Source organism: Pleurodeles waltl, chromosome 5 (assembly GCF_031143425.1).
Source record: "Pleurodeles waltl isolate 20211129_DDA chromosome 5, aPleWal1.hap1.20221129, whole genome shotgun sequence".
In the NCBI taxonomy this organism is placed as follows: Eukaryota; Metazoa; Chordata; class Amphibia; order Caudata; family Salamandridae; genus Pleurodeles; species Pleurodeles waltl.
Window position 1 is genome coordinate 1,186,808,007 of NC_090444.1, and position 21,480 is coordinate 1,186,829,486.

Here is a 21,480-nt window from a genome sequence, read left to right on the forward strand (position 1 = left end):
CCAGTTAGGTTGGCGTTGTAGTGAGAAGGGAAATCGTATAAAGAGAAACATTTTCTCTCTGGATTTCCACAAAGCAGCAACAATGTTGTTGTGTCAGCCGTCGGAAGAAGAGCACGACCCTGCTCTGCTCGCAGGAGTCAGAGGCCACCGCCTGCATCAAGATCCAGCCAGCCACCTGTGTGAACCTGCTAGTCAGGCAGCTGCCAAAGAGGCCTGGAGTGTGGAACCATCCTGCGTGACCCTTCACCAGCCCTAACGGCACTAGCAAGAATGGACCCAGCGAGAAGGAAAGCTTGGAGGGAACAAGAAAGAGAAGTGGTGGAGGAGAGCGCGAGAAAGGATAACATGGGGGTATGTTGTGAGGTAGGCTTAACATCTTACACACTTTACACAGTTAACATTTTCCATTGCTATTAAACAGCTGTTTCATGTGCGCTTCTATTTAACAAGGTTAAGACTGATGTTTTGTCCCCAATTACTGGATTGCTGCTTTCTTAGTAAGGAAAGATACAGTCTCTTTTTCAAAAGTGATTTTGTATAGCAGTAGGACACTGCCTGAAAAGGTTGTTTGCTGACTCCATTGAAGTGTTAATACACATTGCACACATCTTTCTCATTCGATTATTTGTCAAAGCAAATAAACATTGTACCTGCCTTCGTAATTGAAATATAAATTGAACTTTTTAGGCTTTAGCAATATGAACTTAATATCACCCTGCCCCATGTTTATGGGTTATACAAATATCAATAACAGAGTCCTGAGCAGAATTATATTTTGCTGTCACCAGGTATGTTTGAATGTTTAGCACCCAAAGCCTGCTCGTATTGTTGTGCGTCACGTGAAAATGGCACATGTGTACCTGTTCTTGTTTGAAGAGAGTGAAGCATTTTCCATAGAGACCATTACTTCACTTTTTCATGTTTACAACATAATGGGTAGGTGGTTTGCATAGACTGCTCTGGTCTGTGCAAACAGCGTGCTTCTTTCTAATTTGTTCTTTGTGCCTGTATGTGTAGTTTTACTTTTAATAAAGTTTTGGGCTGGAATCTATAAGAAAGTGGTGCATTTGTCCCGATGCGCCTCTTTTCCTGCGCCGCCCGTGCCCAACCGAATGACACCATGGTTGTCCCTTATTTACAATACGGCAGACATGGCTCTCGTTTCCACAGTGGTGTCATAATTTATGCTGCTGTTGTGGTGCTTTGCTGGATTTGCGCCACAAATTATGGCGCTGGTGCAGCAAAGCACCAGGGAGGCCTATGGGCCCATCACTTTAACGCCTGCCCGAACAGGCATTTAAAATGTTGGAAAAAATGTCACAGTGAAATCTTGTAGATTTCACAGCAACATTTTTTGCAGCCTCCATGCGTGGGAACGCCCCCGCATACATTATACCTGGCGTAGGTATAATGTGGGACAAGTGGTTACAAAGTAAATATGGTGCTGGGAAATGGCCTCCTTAATGCCACATTAGCATCCTCTGATTTATCGTCTGTAATTCTTCATATGTGTCTGTAGAAGAGACGGTCATTGTAGTCCCTTTTCTAGGTCTATGACAGCTGTCAAGTAGTCCTACTTTCATGTCAATGGTTGCGGCAAACTGTAGTCCTACTTCTATGTTTATTACCTGTCCTGGTTTTTTGTTTTGAGAATCTGGTCACCCTATATACATCCTCCATGTAGAAAGATATAAAAGAGATTATGGCAACACTAAGAAGAAAATCAATGCACATTCCCATAGTATTCCTAAGTATAATAATAATTGGAGGTGCTCAAACACTAAAGCACATTGTTGCCATAATGTGCATCCCGGAATTCCTGAGCGGAAGACCAGTTAAATAGACAAAAGAAAAAAAAAGCGGAGCACACAAGTAGTCCTTAATATAGAAATACAAAAAGCCAATTGAGACAATATAAGGTACAAATAATCCCTAAAATAATGTTCTTACATTCTCAACAAAGGTGTCAGTTCTCTTATAAAATACATAGCTATAAATATCTTTACATATCAAAAATAATTTTAATTAAAGAAAACACATATTCTGAAATACAAATTATAACAAAGATTAATACAATAAGACCACACTAACATATAGCTAACAAAACAACATTAGGTATTCTAGTTGAATAATCAAATCTTGAGATATGTCGGCCTAGAAGATGTAAATTGAACCCGCATGTAGCATCAGCCTCAATGCTGTACTACTATTGTCCACAAATGTTTCTGCTGCTTGCCATACTTTTGATTAAATTACGTATATGACCGGCTCATGTTGTGTACATCTTTCTTGAAGAAGTTTGGCCATTGCCCAGTATGGCCACTGGATGGCGCTGTGTCATCATTTATGTGCACCTCATTGAAGTTATTATTTTCTTTTGGATTGTCAAAGTTAAGTAGCTACAATTCACACCAACACTCTCGCATGAGGCTTCACTCACGTTTCAGAATATATTTGCATTTACCTCCATTACCTTTTTGCTTTTCTCTCCTCTGCAAGACAATCTTTTTTTGCGGTTAATCCATTCTCTCTTCTGGTCTTCACTTTTCGTGCTACGCTTCTCACCTTTTTACTGTTTCTTCTGCATTCTTTTGAAGTATTCCATGTCTCCTACAACTTTACCTCATTGTTTTGAATACAACTTTAAACCTTATCCTCAGTGTTGGGTCACACCTCCCCTCCACTATGTCTTATTTGTTTCGACCCTCAGACTAGAGAGGACCCATTATATATTACATTTTAGGTGCATGTTTTGTTTCCTGTTCTCATTTATATTTTTTCACTTTTGCATTTCATCTTCATTTTTATTAGTATAAGTGCATATCTGCATTGACCCCATGTAATTAATGTACCTGCATTACTACTATTCTCCTATGCCTCCTGGGCCACATTCATGATATATAAAATCGCATCACTTGCATACGATTGGATATATTGTGAATGTCTGTACGACCTGCTCATGTTATGCCAATTTCTGTTTTCCTTTCTATGAGTTTTTATTTCAAAGCTCTCTCTCATGCTTTGGGGTCTACCAAAGCTACACCAGAACTATCAAACAAAATAAAAATATACATAAAATCAACAATACTAACAGTACCTTAAAAGGGACAGGCTACTCCAAGGCAACAGGGCAGCACACTAACTTCTCCATACTTTGCACCTATTTGACTCCAACAAGCAGCACTAGAAAAGTACTCCAAGCCTGAGGAACTGAAACTAACACCAACAGATGCCCCCCACTCTCCCAGCGTATCAATCAGCAATATACCTAACAACGAAAACACCATAGAGGTGCTGCATCTGACACTTGTCTCGTGGAATGTGGCAGGCCTAACTGTACTTATGAAATATGATCAGGCAAAACTGCTCTTAAAAAAAAGCCGACATAATATGCCTACAAGAAACCTGGATAATTTTGCCACTGACAATCCCGGGCTTTCAAGAAATACAAGAAGTTGAAATTAAAAAAAATATATAAGGCAGACCGTCTGGTTGCCTGTCAATATATCTAAATGTCAATCCTGACTTCACTGTCTGAGTGGTTCCCACACAAAATGAAATGCTACAGATAATTAGGCTAGAAAATTCAAAACCAAAACACCAAAAGTCAAAACTTTTAATAGTTAATCTTTATTTTAATAAATTTGGTTATGACAGAGCAGCAAATATGGCCCACTTAGTAGATATTCTGGACGGAATGCTTTGTGATCACATTAGCTACAATGTTATAATCTGTGGAGACTTTAACCTTGGGACCCTGGGAGAGAGGCCAACTACTGAACAACCAGTATGTATGGCTACGCAATATTGCCATCATTTTTTCAGTAAACTTAGTCTCGTCTCCTTTCAGCACTCGAAAAATACAATCTTTCACACACAGTCATTCCCAAAAACCTTTCGGGGCAAAAGCACCTTGGATAATATCTTCGCCTCAGAGGCAACCATTAACCGCCTGATCTCCTTTAAAATCTTACAAGTAAATGCCAACGATCATCTCCCACTCATAGCAAACATCAAAATGGATAAAAAACGCATGGAAATACAAATGTTAGTAGGAACTTCACGAGGAGAGGAAGAATCATAACCAATCAGGTGCACAAAATGGAGTGCAGTGGTAACCCAGCTACACAGCTCGTGGATGAAACTAAATGGCCCCACAATGCTGATAACAACTGGTGATACACTTCGGGCTAATTGGTCGGACATCACTGACAATTTCTTGCAACATGCAGGTTCATCATTTATCCCACAACAGAGCCTCAGTAAGACCCTCCCCCAACCGCCCATAATGGAAAGCAAGCGGAGACTTGGTAGATTGAGAGCACAACGCAACAAAACTAGGAATGCTGTCGTGAAAATGGTGCTAACCACAAAACTACGGAACATGTCAAACAACATAAATAGCTGATCTGGCTGCTAAAACCTAATCATGCGGAAAGGAGGCTGTCCATATCTACTCCCTGATGGGAAAGCACAATCATGCTGAGGTACATTAAAAACAAGGTGGGGCAGAGTAAGCCTCGAATCAAAGCAATAAAAGAAACAGAATGGATAAAACGTGTCAAGAAATTATATACAGATAACTCACCATTCTCTGAACATCAGCTGCTTAAACAAGGCACATACGATACCCCGGTGGCACAGGACTTTGCACCTGTACCAAGGGAAGTTTCTAACATCTTGCAAAATATGAGATCATCAGGGGCCCCTGGTCCCAATGGCATCCCTGCACAAATCTTCAAGGAAAACAAAGAGCTTTGGTCCCCGGTCTTGTCGGCACTCTAATGCTCTTGCCTGGAATCAGAAGAAATACCCTCAGCCTGGAGAGGCTCCATACTGCACCCAGTTTTTAAAAAGGGGACAGCTAACTACAACCTGATCGCCATATTAGACATTGAAGCTAAAGGTTTTGCCTCTGTCCTCCTGGATGAACTACAAAACTGGGCAGAGGACACTGGGTTAGTACCTCTCTCCCAAACTGGCTTTAGGGCAAAATCTGCGACCATCGATAACGTAGTGGCTCTCTCATTTCTGATACACGAAGCAACTACTAAAAAGACTCCTCCATTATCTGTGTGCTTTGTAGGTTATTCTGCAGCATTTGACGCGGTGGACCGGAACCGGCTTTGGAGAAAGCTCCAAAACTGGGGAGTTCCAAGCAAACTACTAAGGGCAATATTTTACTTTACTCATCAACCTGGGTAAGAGTTAAGCTATCAAACTCTGCCATTAGCAAGAAGATCACCACCACCAGTGGGCTAAAGCAAGGTTGCGCGCTTGTGCCCCTTCTATTCAATCTCTACACAGCAGACATGTCACAAGCACTAAAACATGCAAACCTGATACCAGCATAAATTGGGAATCTTACACTCACCCTCCTGCAATATGCAGATTACATCATCTTGCTGGATCACTCAAAAACTGGCCTACAAAAAGCACTCACAGCTTTGTATCACTAGAAAATCGCAAATAAAATGACGGCGAATCCATCAAAAACGAAAGTAATAATCTTTGGTGGGCCGCGGAAACACCGACACCTCAAGTGGAAAATGGGGCAACTTAACATCTGCAGCACAGACACCTACAACTATTTGGGTGTCTGGCTATCGGCCAATGGAAAGCCCAAAGCTCATCTTCATCACTTGAAGGCAAAAGCTGATTTCATAATAACTAGACTCTGCCAGTTAAATAAAATCATGGAAAGCCAGACCGCCAGACTAATCGTTCAAGGACTGAAAGCTTCTTAATTACCAGCATTAAATTATGGCCATGAAGCATACCTAGGTCACCTAACTGCACCGATAGAAAAGCTTCAAGCGAAGATCTATAAAAGAATATTCAAACTCCCTCAGTATCTAAGGAGTAACCTGATAAGATTAGAATTTGGCCTGGAAGGTCAAAACTGGACACACATGGGGGCTTTCCTGAAGTACTACCATAAATTAATTATGGCACCTACTAACACTCTGAAATCATTCCTTCATTACATTTTTTAAACAAAGTCAAACCCATGGTCACAATACTTAACCACAGCATTAACAGGCCTACAAATCGATCAAGCCACACTGTTAAAACTAGCACAGTTGCAAATATCCATCAAGGCGATCCTGAAAAGACAGACAAAAATCCTTTCCCGAACCTGTGATCTGGGCAAACTGAATAACATAGCAGTGCAAAGAGCTGTGGCGGCATCCTATAAGAAGGACACACAGCATCAGGCACCTCAGCCCTACTTAGCTTGCACAATCAGGAAGACCTGCGTGACAAAAATTGCCTTTGCTAGACTGCTTGGCCTAAAAATAAAGGAACTGATCCAAATTGGCGCTCCCTGACCAGTATAAACTGTTGCAGACTGTGGCTATAAAACAGAGACATGTATCCATTTATTATGCTGCTGCTGCCAGCACTGTTGAATGCACGACGCACTTTACTTAGACCTCTCTTCCTCTGCTACGGCATAAGATCTTGCTCTGAGACTAGAACTTTGGTATTCACTCTAAAAGAGCCAGTATAGCTGGCCAAATTTGGGAAATACATCTCACAACTGCAAGCAAAATTAGATGAAAACTGCACGTCGAACTGATTTAACTTTTAAACTGTTTAACTGATATAAACTAATATCTTATTTTAAAGTATGCCACAAGGAACATACCAAGCCCTGATATCTACTGCTGCACCTCTTATTTACCTCTAACTATATTAGGCTCCAATTTTAACGATTTTATAAACCAAGAAGCGCGATCATTGTTTAAATAGAGGCGCATAATTTGTATTATTAGCTGATGTGTGCAACGTGGTACACTAAGGGGCATATTTATACTCCGTTTGCGGCGGAATTGCGTCAGTTTTTTTGACGCAATTCCGACGCAAAACTAACTCCATATTTATACTTTGGCGTTAGATGCGTCTAGCGCCAAAGTCCATGGAGTTTGCGTCATTTTTTAGCGTGGACACCTACTTTGCGTTAATGATATGCAAGGTAGGCGTTCACGTCTAAAAAATTGACTCTGAGGCATGTGCGCCGTATTTACACTCCCGGGCAAAATTCACACCCGGGAGTGGGCGGGTAAAAAAAAATGACGTACGCCCGCTTTTGCGCCGTTTTTTAGCGCCTGGAAAAGGCAGGCGTTGAGGGACCTGTGGGCTCTGAAGGAGCCCAGAGGTGCCCTCCCATGCCCCCAGGGACACCCCCTGTCACCCTTGCCCACCCCAGGAGGACACCCAAGGCTGGAGGGACCCATCCCAGGGACATTAAGGTAAGTTCAGGTAAGTCATTTTTTTTTTTTTTTTGTGGCATAGGGGGGCCTGATTTGTGCCCCCCTACATGCCACTATGCCCAATGACTATGCCCAGGGGACAGAAGTCCCCTGGGCATGGCCATTGGGCAAGGGGGCATGACTCCTGTCTTTGCTAAGACAGGAGTCATTTCTATGGGGGTTGGGAGTCGAAACAAATGGCGCAAATCGGGTTGAGGTGAAAAATTTGACTCAACCTGACTTGCCCCATTTTTTGACGCCCAAGCCCCATATCCCCCTACGCCGGCGCTGCCTGGTGTATGTCGTTTTTTTCCACGCACACCAGGCAGCGCCGGCGGCTAACGCCAGCTAACGTCATTGATTAAATACGGCGCCCGCATGGCGCTTCAGAATGGCGTTAGCCGGCACTAATTTTTTTGACGCAAAACTGCGTTAGCGCAGTTTTGCGTCAAAAAGTATAAATATGGCCCTAAGTGCTTATTTTGCAAAGATTTTAGGGAATCACGTAATAAAATCTTTTGACTTGATTTTATGAAATCAACTAACCCAAATGTGAATCCGGTCACTTGAGAGTAGAGCACTGAGGATTAGGGCCCTTTGTATTTCTTCCCCCTCTTCGTACCCCGACTGCATGAGAATTCACCGCTTTCTTATCCTCCCACTCACCGGTGGTAGCGCCTCTCCCCCACTGCTACTATTACTTGCCTAAGCCCCACACAAGAGGGGTAACGTTGGTTCCTTATCCCAATTGTACATTCATTTTTGTGCTTCAATATCTTGTTCACTCTTATTTGCTAGTGAAAGTGTATTTGCATTGACTCCACGTCTATGTGTTTCGTTTTTTTGCTGCTTTCCTCCTGTAACTCTCTTCCCGCTGTCGTAAAAAGCTGTAACATCGGTAAGCTACGTTCACGGCAAACACATAAAAGGAATGTGTCTTACTGTTGTCTATATTGTGCGTATGCATATCACCCACACATATTGTGTACATTTCTCTTGTGCTGCTGTTAGAGGTCTAGTTGCGCCATTTAAAAAAGTATTAAATAAAATAAATGAACTCAAATGTAATTTATTTATTAATGGACCGTTAGCCAAAATGCCACTGGAGGGAGCGCTGTCATCACTTATGTGCAGCTGTTGTAGTTACTATGGGCCATATGTACGAACACGTTGCTACATCTGGCCCTATGTTCTTTTATCTGCAGTTGTTAAGTAGCTGCTGTTCATATCTGTTCCATTTATTTTTTTCAGAATTACTCAGTTTTTAATCTCAGTGTCTCAATCATGGAGTAATTACTTTTGAGCACCTTATTTGTTTTGGAAGAATAATTTGTTACAATTTCGTTTTAATGCAATATTGTATTTGTTGTTTTTGTTTTTACCAATAGGTGGCAGTGTTGCTTTATCTACTTTTTTAATGTTTTTAAAGGAGACGCTTCACCCACCGTATCACCTCCCTTTACTTATTTTATTAACCCGTACCCTTTTCCCATTTTAAGAGGGAACCTTTCGGATCCTATCTATCTATCTGTCTATCTATCTATGCAATATATATATATTGCCATCAAGGGGTTCTGATGACATCATAAACCACAAAGGCAAAAGCTAAGCGGTTTGTAAATGTCACCAAAACTCCGCGACATCTATATAGGACCATATTACACTTTACCCGTTATGTATTTTTTATATTACATATTCAATTTGGGGCAGTTAATTTGAAAGAGCTGTTTTCTTCAGATTGCAGCTAACAATGGACACTGATTGCAATTAGAATATTTAGTTTTGTTCTTATATGTCCCTAATTATTTACACTTACCTTTTTACCTTAGTGTCTTTAATCGGTATGTTTTTGTACCCCCAACTTCTTTCTGCCTTTTTTGTGTGATATTTTTGGGACAATGTTATCTTATCTCTCTTTAACATCAGCACTCCCACAATATTCTTCACTCACCTTTCAGAATGTATTATGAACCCTCTGTCCTGCAATACGAACATTGTTTGCCTCAAGCATTTCAATCTGAAACAAGAGATCACTGTCTTTGTGTCACCAAAAATATTCCACATCCTATATGAATCGTCTAAGCCTTGAATGTTTTCATCTCTAGTACAATACATAAGGTCTATATTAACCTTTCAAAATACAGTTCATAGCTGTTCTACTAAAAGGAAAACTTAATAAACTTTTGTTGCAAATTTGAGTGCAAAAATGTTTTAGGCTGAAAATGCCTGGAATCGTAGTAACCTGAATTATATTCGTGCAATCGTTGAACATACTCCTTCCCTGAAATATCCAGTGATTCACTTCAATTTGGCTGCTGACAGCTCTGTCTGTCTTCCTTCCGGAGCTTATGCCAGCAACACCAAAATACACATATAAGCCATTGATCAATTTGGCCAGCCTTATTCAGCGATTGCTTGAAGAAAGTGTAATTTACATTTCGGTTTAGGCCAGACCAGTATTTCTCTCTCGCTGTCCGTTTGCCCACCTGCCTGAAGAGTATTTCCAATTCTAGTGCATGGAATGTAAAACTGACATGCCCTTGCACTGCAGTGGAGGCACATTCATGCTCATTGAAGAGATTACACATTACTGTTGCCATTAAAGGCGATTTTGTATATAAATGTGTTTATGCACTTAAATCTGCTCCTACAAATGTGCACGATCACTAGTTTTGCACCTCAATATGTTTTTATTCCTAAATGTGATTTGTGCTTCTAAAAGTGTTTGCACACTCCTGTTAATGCCGCACAAGGGTCATTTTGCACCTAAAAGTTTGTTTTACAGCTAAATGTGTTTCATTCGTAAATGCAACTTGTGCTCCTAAAAGAGTTCTCATTACCACTCTCCTGTTGTTGCACCAAGAGTGATATTGCAACTTAATGTGGGTTTGCTCCTACACTTATGTTTATTTTGTACCTAATACGATTTTGCACGTAAAGGGACTTTCCATATAAATGTTATATATGCTGCTAAAGTGTGTCCTCACTCACGCTGATGCCATGCCGGTGCCGACTTTGCATCTCAGGGTTCTGTCAACCAGATGCTATGGGATACTGATGTATACACCTTTCACACCTAGTGTGGCCTCTTGTAACATCATTATTTCTCGGTACTGAGTGATTTTGTACCTAGATGCGATAACCTTTCTTAACTTGCACCAAGGGTGATTTTGCGCCCCACCGTGTTTATTTGGGTGTGACATAACCAAGACCTTTTGTTTTGACCAAGTACACAGGAAATGGTGATTTTTATCCTAAAAGTGATAGTGTTCTTAAACATGTTCTTATACCTAAATGTGATAACGCATCCTCCTGACTTTGTACCAAAGGTGGTGGTTTTGCATCTAAATGTGATTTCCGCTGCTTACTGTTTTTTGCAGGTAAAGTGTCTCTACTCTCCTGTTGATGTTTGCCTCTAAATGTAATTTTGTATCTAAATGTTATTTCGCGCCTAAACTTGATACCACAATGTGGCTTGCTTTGCACTGAAGAGGTACATAAAAGTGATTTACGTGATCTGTGCTCCTAAAGGTTTTTCACACATGCTGATGGTGAAACAAGGATGATTTTGTACCTCAATGTTGTGTCAACCAAATCTGATTTTTGTAATGCTCTCAATGACAAACGTTCAGGACCGGTGTACTGTGCCTTTGCTTCTTAGTCTAAAAGAACACAAACTTTCCTCAGGGGGAAGTACTAGCTCAATGTACTATGACCAGAAATGTGAGCTACACATTACCCTGTATGAAACAGGAAGGGTTGTGATGAGGTCCTCGTATTACCAGCCTCCATATCGACACCACATTGTTTCCCAACCTTATGGTCCTAGAAGCTTCTGTCAAGACTAGGGACGTTAGCATTGATACTGTGCTTAGCATCTTTACTGACTATTACATCCCTAGCTCCACGTCCCCGTCTCCTCATGGTCGTGCACACACTCCTGAACACTCTGATGTGTGCCTACTGGATGCCCTACGGATTTTACTGGGAGGCCTAAATAGCAAGAATTGACATAGTCTGAGCATGAATTTAGTGCTGTGTGTGCCACTGCCACTCTTATTCTAATGGGAATGAAAGGGAAGATCTTATATAGGAGCCTCAGTTGCAAATAACAAGCAGGGACTACTGAATTTATCTGTGGAATGAACCTAAGCTTATCGATGGAACATGCAAAGCTTTTAACCTTTTCGACTGCTAATGGAGGGTAGCCCAATCTAGCCAAGTCCCCAACTGTTACGACCCACCAACAAATTTACATCCATTAGGCAGTTCTTGGACAACACAATCAGCTCAGTAAGGGGGGTATCACAACATAAATTAATTTGTACGTCATCTACGTAAGAGATTAAATTAAAGCCATTTTTTTTTACCATTTGTCCCGAAGACCTCCCATAGATGTTGAGTAAGAACAGCTGCAAGACTGATCCCTATGGTGGCCTGGAGACTATTGCACAGACATTTGGTTAAAAAGGTGGCAATTCCCCGTAGACATTCTGCTCTCCAAATATGTTTGGACCCATTTGAGTGCTAAACCTTTAATGCCTAACCCTTCGATCTGTCAGTGTAAAATAGCATGATCCACCGCCTCTAAAGCAGCATAGAAGCTAAGCGTCACAAGGCATATCTTTCTCTATCTAGCTCCATACTAATCATGTTGTTAGCTACCACTAAAGCAGCTAAACCACATTTAAGTCTCATCTAATAATTGATGAGCCTCTAACGAATTGCGAGCTAGTTCACCACAAGCGTCTCATCCAGTTTCGAAATTGCAGACAGAAAGGAGACAGAGTCAATATTATTCATGTCCAGTGGAACACAGTTTGATTTTTAATTTCGATTTTACCACTGAAGTTTTCCATCTACCTGGAACTATACAAAAAGGCCATGTAGTTAAGTGGAACTTTAAACACCTTTTAAGCACTTATGTACAGATGAGACCCACATTGAAACTTAATTAAAGGCCTCTGAACCTCCACATCAATGAAATACCTGTCGACTAAGATTTGGTCCATCTTCTCTTCAACAGCATTGGATGGCAGCTAATTTAATGAGGTTTCTAAGGAGTTGTTCAGAATGGAGTAGAGTGGCGTAGAGCGAAGTAGATTGCTGTGGAGCGGCATAGAGTGGCGGAGTGGCATAGAGTGGAATGATATATAATGGACTAGAGTGTCGTGGAGTAGAGTGTCAGAGTGGAGTGGCACAGAGTGTTGTAAAGTGGCACACAGTGAATTTGCATAGAGCAGCATATAATGGAGTAGAGTGTCTTAGAGTGGCTTATAGTGGAGTAGAATGCTCTAGAGTGAAGTGGCCTTCAGTAAAATGTCATGGAGTGGAGGGGTGTAGAGTGAGGGGCATAGACTGGAGTGGAGTGTCATAGACTGGAGTAGAGTTTAATGGAGTAGAGTGTCAGAGTGGAGTATCATGGAGTGGAGTGTCATAGAGTGGAGTGTCCAAGAGTGAAGTAGCGTATAGTGGAGTGGCATAGAGTATTGCAGAGTAGTGTGTAGTGGAGTTGAGTGCAGTAGTGCAGAGTAGACTGGTGTAGAGTGCAGTGTTGTAGAATGGAGTGGCACAGAGGCAATTAGAGTGACATAGAGTGCAGTGGCATAGAGTGGAGGGATGTAGAGTAGGGTGGCATAGAGTGCATTGGTGTAGAGTGGCTTAGAGCAGAGTGCAGTGGTGTAAAGCGCAGTGGCATAGAGTGCAGTGGTGCTGAGTAGAGTGGGGTAGAGGGCAGGGTTGCAGTATAGAGTGTCAGAGTGCATTGGTGTAGAGTGGCATGGGGTGAAAAGCAGTGGTATAGAGTACAGTGGTGCTCAGTAGACTAGAGTGCCAGAGAGTGCACTGCTGGGTGCAGTGGTGTAGAGTACAGTGGCAAAGAGAGCAGTGGTGAAGAGTGTATAGGAGTAGAGTGGTATATAGTATAGTAGTGTAGAGTACAGCGGTCCAGAGTAAATTTGGATAGAGTGCATTGATGTAGAGTGCATTGGTTTTGGGTAAAGTGGTGTACAGTGTATTGGCGTACACTACAGTGGCATGGAGTGCAGTTGCTTAGAGTAAAGAGGCATAGAGTGCAGTGACATAGTTGAGTGGTGCAAAGTAGAGTGGCGTGGAGTGGCTCATCGTAGATGGCAGAGGCGTAGAGTGGAGTAGGGAGGCATAGAGTGCAGTGGTGTACAGTAGATTGTTTCAAAGTAGTGTGAAGTGGTGTAGAGTGCATACTTAAAGGAAGTGGTGCAGGTTAGAGTGCAGTGGTGTAGAGTAGAGTGACTTAGGGTGCAATGGCATAGAGGAGAGTGCAGAGTCATAGGATGAAGTGGTGGAAATTAGATTAGCGTGGATTGGCTTCGGTGCAGTGGAGTGATGCATAGTATAGTGGCTTAGAGTGTAGTGCATACAATGCAGTGGTGTAGAGTGGTGCAGAATAAAGTGCATTGTAATGGAGTACAGTGGTGCAGAATAGAGTGACATAGAGTTCAGTGGTGGAGAGTGCAGTGTTGCAGAGTAGAGTGTCATAATGTGAAGTGGTGTAGAGTAGAGTCCATTCGCATAGTGTCCTCTGGCATTGTGTAGAGTGGCGTAGAGTAGTGTGGGGGACAGAGCAGTGGCTAAGAGTACAGTATAGTGGTGCAGAGTAGAATGGAGTGATGTAGAGTGCATTGGCGTTGTCGGAGTGCCCAAACGCGGGGCCCCAAGCATGTGGTCCCATTAAAACATGGAGCACGTAGCCTTTAAGGCTGTGTGCTGCACCATTGGTGGCCGCTTGTCGTTCTAAAGTTCCTACTGGTGTCCTGGAACTTATCTGTATCCAGCTACCCTCCTGGTGTTTTTTCGGCATCCTGCATTTGGCGCTTTTCCTGTGTCGGGTCCTGTTGGGTTTCCTTCACAGCCCTTGTCCACTCAGAATTAATCAAGTCTTAAAGAAAAGAGAGACAGAAACAACGTTTGAAAAGCCTGATACACTCTTTTACGGGTAACACACTTGTTGCGCAAATGTGGATTAAAAAACTACTTATCCATTGGATGTTTTCTGAACTTGATACTTGAAAGTATACTGCAAACTGGATACCTAAAATAATGATTCAGAAAGATTATTGATTATTTTCTCGAACTGATTGAGCAGACTGAAAAAAGTTAAGTAATTATATTACATGACTGCATATGAATTGGAATTTACATTGTTTATTGGAGCCCAAGTGTTTAAGGTTTACTAAGACAATTGTTTATGTTGTGTAGGATATATGTGAAGTGTTATACTCGGGACTGAGGTTGCCGTTTAGTTATTGGAGATCTGCAAGATTCCTGGAATCATTTATTACTCAGCACACTAAAGTCAAATAACTCTGTGTAAGTTAGGCAGCACAACATTTGCATTTATGGTTTTTTAGGCTTACTAAATTACAAGTGTTTCTGTTTATATATAGATACTGTGAACACGTGTTGAATTACCTTCTTGCACCAGCCAGGCAGAGGGGATGCTAGGTACTCAAAAAGTCAGTAATACACAGTAAAGGTTACATTCACTCTTAGTGGCAATCTAATTCTAATCTGTTGGTTCTTTTCAGAAAAAAAGAATTACAAGGAAAATCGGAAGACCCTTAGGTGGCAACCTGGTGACGACACCTATCTGCTTCTGTCCTCCTTTCCCAGCGGGCCAAGTTTGGCCTTGACATTGTTTGGACTTCTTGACCTGCAGGGAAGTTGGGAATTTTCATTGTGGTTGTTTCACTCTTGTGAGAAGATTACATGTGAGAGCCTGACAGACGTTGAGTTCAGTGGTGTAGAGCAGAGTGGCATACAAGGCAGTGGCATAGAGGGTTGCAGAGTAGAGTAGAGTGTCATAGGATGCAGTGGTGCAGAGTAGATTGGCATAGTACGCAGTGGCGTAGGGGTCATTGATTTTGAGTAAAGTGGTGTAGAGTGCATTGGCTTAGAGTACAGTGGCATATAGTGTAGTGGTTAAAGTAGAGTGTCATAGAGTGCAGTGGTGTAGAGCAGTGCAGAGTAGATTAGAGTAGGTAGAGCGGAGTGGTGCACCGTAGATTGCAGTGTTGTACAGTGCAGTGGCTTAGAGTAGAGTGACATAGAGTGTAGTGGCGCAGAGTGGAGTAGAGTGGCATTGAGTAGATTGTTTCAGAGTAGAGTGAAGTGGAGTAGAGTGGCATAGAGTAGATTGTTTCAGAGGAGAGTGGCATAGAGTGCAGTGCTGCAGAGTAGATTAGAGTGGATTGACATAGAGTGCATTGGCATTGAGAGACATTTACAGAGACCTCCTGACTGGTAACTGATGACAGCCACACAGACGCATGCATTCTGAACAATAAGATGCACTCTTGACCAAGCAGGCATATTATGTCCAGGACCTTTCAGCCAATAAGTTGTAATACATCTACCAAAACTCACACACAACTTCCCTGTTATGCAATTACAATTCAGGGCATACCACGAAGATACAAACGTACTACAGATCTCTATCAAATTGACATGCTCTTTGTGTATGCAGAAGTCCTCTTTAATTGTGTTGATTGCATTACAGGCATAACACCTTTACCCTGGCACATATGTTAGTTTCCCTCCTGGGAAGCTGACAACATGCACTGCTTGGTTTAGTGCTGAAGTCTGAATTTTGCCTGCTATCAGTTTGTTGGTAAAAATCAAAAGGAGATAAATTTCCAAGCCGAAGCTCGATAAAATGGATCTTAAATTGCTCTCCTTATCCCTAATTAAAGGTTATTGGTCCTTAATGTCCTGTGTTTTCCTCAAACATTCGGATATCTAATGAATTTTCAGGATTAAACATTTCTGTCCATAACCAGCACAATGGACATAGAAAACAGCCTCAGCCAAGCTACAATCGAACAAGGCACATCGCGAGCCAGTGCTTCAGTGAGGCAATAAAGCCTCTAAGATAATTCTGTAAGCAAACACCGACCATATCCTCCCATTACCGTACTCATAGGGCCTCTATGGACCCAAACAGGAAAGACGAAGAAGCAGAGACAAAAGATATAATACAAGAACTATATTCGAGCTATAACCACCTCAATTCGACATAATTTCGGAATGTACGAAACTGTGGCCCCCAGTACCTCAATAATTCCGGTAAACACATACAGGAGCGTAGTTTCTATTGGTGCAGCAGGTGCAGTGGAACCGGGCTACAGAGGCCTGGTGAAGTATGATTATTTCTGTATTTCACATTTCAAACAACGCTCAGGAGGGCCATTTACTTCATTGTACTAGTGCCCATGATCACTATCTACGCCTCTGAACACGTATGTACTCACCCATAGTCCTCTTTGAAACTCGCAAAGAAGATTCTAGTTGAGTCTACCTGTGAAAGCATAAAAATAACACGCTTGCCTTGTTATTACACGGGGAGTTTGGTGGAAGCCCCACTTGTGCAGTTACCCCTTGGCTTCCAGTTCCTTTCTTATCTAAGAGTTTCGAGCAGAAAAAATAAGAGCTTGGCGGGACCCAGGGAAACCGTTTTCTGTCTAGTCGTTGCTCTCAGAATCATTTCCCCATGGATAGCTCCAGTGTCATGGTGCCTCACCATGGTACCATGGTACTGTCTCAGTATTCTCCCTCCAAGTCCTGGAGGGATGGTCCTTTGATGGTGCCCCTCAGGGACTGATCGTCTCCGGCTCCCTCTGCTAATCAATTTTTTCAGAGGGAACTTTGAAAAATTGCCATGTCCCTGGTTGAGTGGTGACCCATGTATTTGATACCTCAGGATGGTCCTGTGCCTCCAACTTTGTGGAGCACACACCAGGTGCAGCTCGAGCCAGATGATTGCCATCAGCTGCACTGTAGGGAGATGCATCCATACCAACCAAGACAACTGGTGAGAGGCCCCCCTCTTCACCCGGTTGGAGCAGCAGGCTGAAACTCTACAGTGGACGCCCACCAATGCACCTACTGTGGTCTTAGACAAGCAGCACGACAACTAGGTCAGGAGCCCAAACACCAGGCTCCGGCAATGCACACCACCTCCAGTTAATGTTTAGAATCATCTTGGAGATCAGCTAAAATCTGAGTTTTACATTCGCACAGCTGACACTTCATATCACAGCTCTGGAATTGGCGGTCCATGTATGTAATGGATGATAGTAGAGAGAGAGATCCACGCACAGACCTGCAGGCCTGATCAACTCGCTTGACAACACACTTTTCTAGAAACATTTGTTGTCTTGTGACAGTCAAAAGTAGCACATCCATTACATTAATCTGTGTTGTACCCCGTGTGCTCATTTTACTTTCTAATCAACCCAGAAGAACCACATGATCACAGGGACACATCTAGTAAGAGTAGTGCTGCTCTGTGGTTTCCATCTCACAAGGTGTGGTCCTTTACCTCATGTCAATAACCATTATCTTTATCCCTGTCTCCTGATCAGTCCTTGACTGACAGTCTACCAAACTGAGGGATTTCTTCCGGATTATTAACAAGATAAGACACAATAATGTACACATTAACAAGCGCTAACAAGCTGTCAATCTAGGACGCAATGCAAACTTGGAACATCTTAGCTGAGCAACAGCTGCAGGTAAGGCGGATGAAAGGTGATAACTCCATTACTTAAGAGCTTTTATCTAACCTTCTAAAACTACCCGAACCAAAAATACATTACTGCCCACAATAATCTCTTTATAAAAACTGAATAACTCCACGCTTTGTTTCCCTCGACCGAATATGGCTCCTTCTCTTGTGGAATGGTCTTTCCATAAGCTCGATTTGCTAGTACGATGACTTTCCACCAGCCCTATTGCATGACATGTCACTGAATGGCTCTTTCTTGGGGGAGTTACTTTAAAAAATATATTTTTCATGGCGTGACTGTGTCTAGTGTCAAAGTTATTTGCCCATTAAATACGTCCAAACAGCACTAACCTCAACATTTTATTCTGCCAAGTGATTAATTTGTGCCATTGGTTGTCGGTGAAATGCAGGGACCGTTATTTCACGGGATCTGGATTCTGTTTTTTGGTACTCCACACCAGGACTCATTTTTAAGCCCGGTGATTTATTTCTAGCATCTTCCGTTGCCCCATGCACATTTTCACATGTTTGACATACTGAAGTGTTTACTTAGAACCTAAAGTATGCTGCGCTGTCTGTTCCCCAGATCAACCTCAGTATCACTGTGTGCCACCATTTTCCTCGACCACGTCACACCGTCAAGGAGAGGTCCTTGTTCCTGGGTCCAAGCTCCCATTCTTGGCACATAGGCAGTGAGGGCGGGATCTGTAACTTTATCTTCAGGCCGGGTTGCTGTAGAATACACGCAGAGAATAGTGCTCTTCTCTGCAGCCCCTGCCAGCCTGCGGGATAAGGCCTGCTTAAACGACTCTTCTGTCAGGCCATGGGACACTGCCGGCATCCTGCAGCCTTCTCTTCGGTGGCAGCTCCTGCGCTATGGTGGAGGAGCATTGCCCTTCCAGCAGCAGCTGCAAAAAATAAACCATGTTTATTATCGTTTTATTTTTCTAAGTGGCGGGGCGATGGGGGATGACAGGCAGGGAGGAGGAGTGGTGGCACTGCTGTCAGTGCGCATGTGGGTTTGGCCAGCAGTATCAGGACAGCTAAACGGACCTGGGCACTGAGCTGTCTCCAAACAGAGCTGGGTTGCCAAGTTGGAGACAGCAGGTACAGGCTCCCAGTCTGCCTGGGAGTGCAATTCGAGGGTGCTCAGGCCGTTCTTGACAGTGTTGTTATACTGCCAGCAGCATGAGAGCAGCATTAAGATTGGCCACAGGGCAGTCTGGGAGCCTGCGTTTGCAGTAGAAAGTGGAGCTTTGAGAGCGGCAGGTTAGTTTTTTTTTGTGTGTGTGTGTGTGTGTGTTGTTGTTTTGGGTCCCCCTCCCCCACCACTTTGTCCAGACACAAGCCGCAGCTGCTTCTCTTGAAAAAAGTGCTGTACATGTGTTCAGCAGTAGCAGATTGAGGGTGCAGAGAGTGTATGGCAGAAGGATAATTGAAATGCTGGGGTATGCATTTATTAGCAGAGATTACAACACACGCCCTCAGAAAGTTAAGCACCAACCTCCTGACATTCACCATGATGCCACTGCTGGATCTTGACAATCATAACAATCAGCCAGGGTCAGCTGCTCTCCACGTTTCCTCACCCGGGGGCTTAACTGCTTGTCCCTCTGCCACCCTCGCCCATCCCTCTTCAGCCTCCTTCAGGGTGGACCTGAACTTCAGTGGCGTCTCCTGAGGGGATGAGTTCTCTCAACCTCCTCCAGGCCTTTGAAGTGTAGCAGCAGCCCAGTGTCTCATTCCAGCTGTATTAAGGGCCCAATGACCTGGAGGGTTCCTGCCTCCATTGTCTGTAGTCAGTCTCCCAGATGTCACTGTCCCATCAACACTAGCAGGGTGACAGGATCAGGGTCAGGAAGAGTTGCCTACCTTCATGTCGAGTTCACTTGCAATGAAGCAGAACCATGAGATCATGTCCACAGAGGGTCTTTCAGCAAAGGATAGGTTTGCGGTCGTCTCACAGTGTAGGCTGTGACTGCACCCATGCTGTGCATGTGTTGATATAATTTCTGGTATCATTACTGGTGTTGTCATTGATGCCAACGTTTGTGTGGCATCACTTCCTGCAATATCATTAAGCATACCAATTACATGATCCACCTGGTGTTCTACTCACAGATAACAGCACAAAGATTTTCCAATATGTATATGATGCACATCTGTACTTGAATGTCCCCTCTACTACAGACATCCAAAACCTCAAACACTGCTTGCATATCAATCAAACCTGGATGTCCAGCACCTACCTGAAGCGCAACCCAACCAAGACAGAGTTCTTGTTATTTGCAAGAACATCTAACAAGCTGCAATGCAGACCTGGTCTAATGACATGAGCCTTAACTACTTCAAATCCTGCTAAGTTACATGCATTTGCCTTAGGCACAGACCTTGCACTCATGGAACACTCTGCGAAAAAAAAAACAAAGATGGCATGTTACCAGGTCTCTCTTCTACAGAAAGTTAAACAATTTCTTTCAGAAAGCTAATTCAGAGCTGCCACTCAAGATCTTGTACTCTCATATCTTGATGGCGGTAATGTCTTACACTATAGCCTCCCACACTTCACACTGGCACCCCTTCGGGCATCCTACAGGCAGAAGCAATCTCATTCAAGGCCTGGTAAAAAAAGATCACATCATCCCCTTACTGATGGAAATCCATTGGCTCCCCTTGCCTGCATCATCTTCAAAATTAGCTGCATCATTTACAAACCCATCATGACCAATATCCCACCTTATTTTACAAACAAGCTCACCATCGCCGGTGGTTCTTGGCAAATTCTCAGCCTGGGTACAGTCAGCAGTCAGACAAACTGTAAAAAAAAAAAAAAAAAAACAAGACAGCAGGCTGTTTCCATCTATGGACCCAGTATCTGAAACAACAACCCCATATCCTTCAGGACTGCCCCAGCGCTGCTTCAATTTAGGAATGAGATGAAGACTCACCTCTTTAAAGAACAATAAATCACAATGCATTAACCATCAATCAATCAATCAATCAATCAATCAATCAAACAAATTTCTTAAGCACACTACTCACCCAGTAGGGTCTCAAGGCGATGGGGGTGGGGGGGTTGCTGCTCGAAAAGCCATGGTTTGAGGTGCTTTCTGAAGGTTAGGAGGTCCTGGGTCTTGCGTAGGTTGGTGGGGAGGGAGTTCCAGGTTTTGGCGGCGAGGTGGGAGAAGGATCTGCCACCGCAGGTGGTGCGTTGGATGCGATGACTGTAGCGAGGGCGAGGTTGGCAGAGCGGAGCTGTCGAGTTGGTTTGTGGAAGTTGATTTGTTCGTTGCGGTAGGCCGGTCCGGTGTCGTGGAGGGCTTTGTGAGCGTGGACAAAGATTTTGAAAATGATCCTTTTGTTGATGGGCAGCCAGTGTAGGGATCTGAGGTGGGCGGAGATGTGTTTGTGGCGAGGGAGGTTGAGGATGAGACATGCGGCTGCGTTCTGAATGCGCTGGAGTTTTCTTTGAAGCTTGGCTGTGGTCCCTGCGTAGAGGGCATTGCCGTAGTCCAGTCTGCTGCTTACGAGGGCGTAGGTGACCATTCTTCTTGTTTCTAAAGGAATCCATTTGAAAGTCTTGTGTAGCATGCGAAGGGTGTTGAAGCAGGAGGATGATATGGCGTTGATTTGCTGAGTCATGGAGAGAGATGAGTCCAGTATGATGCTGAGATTGCGTGC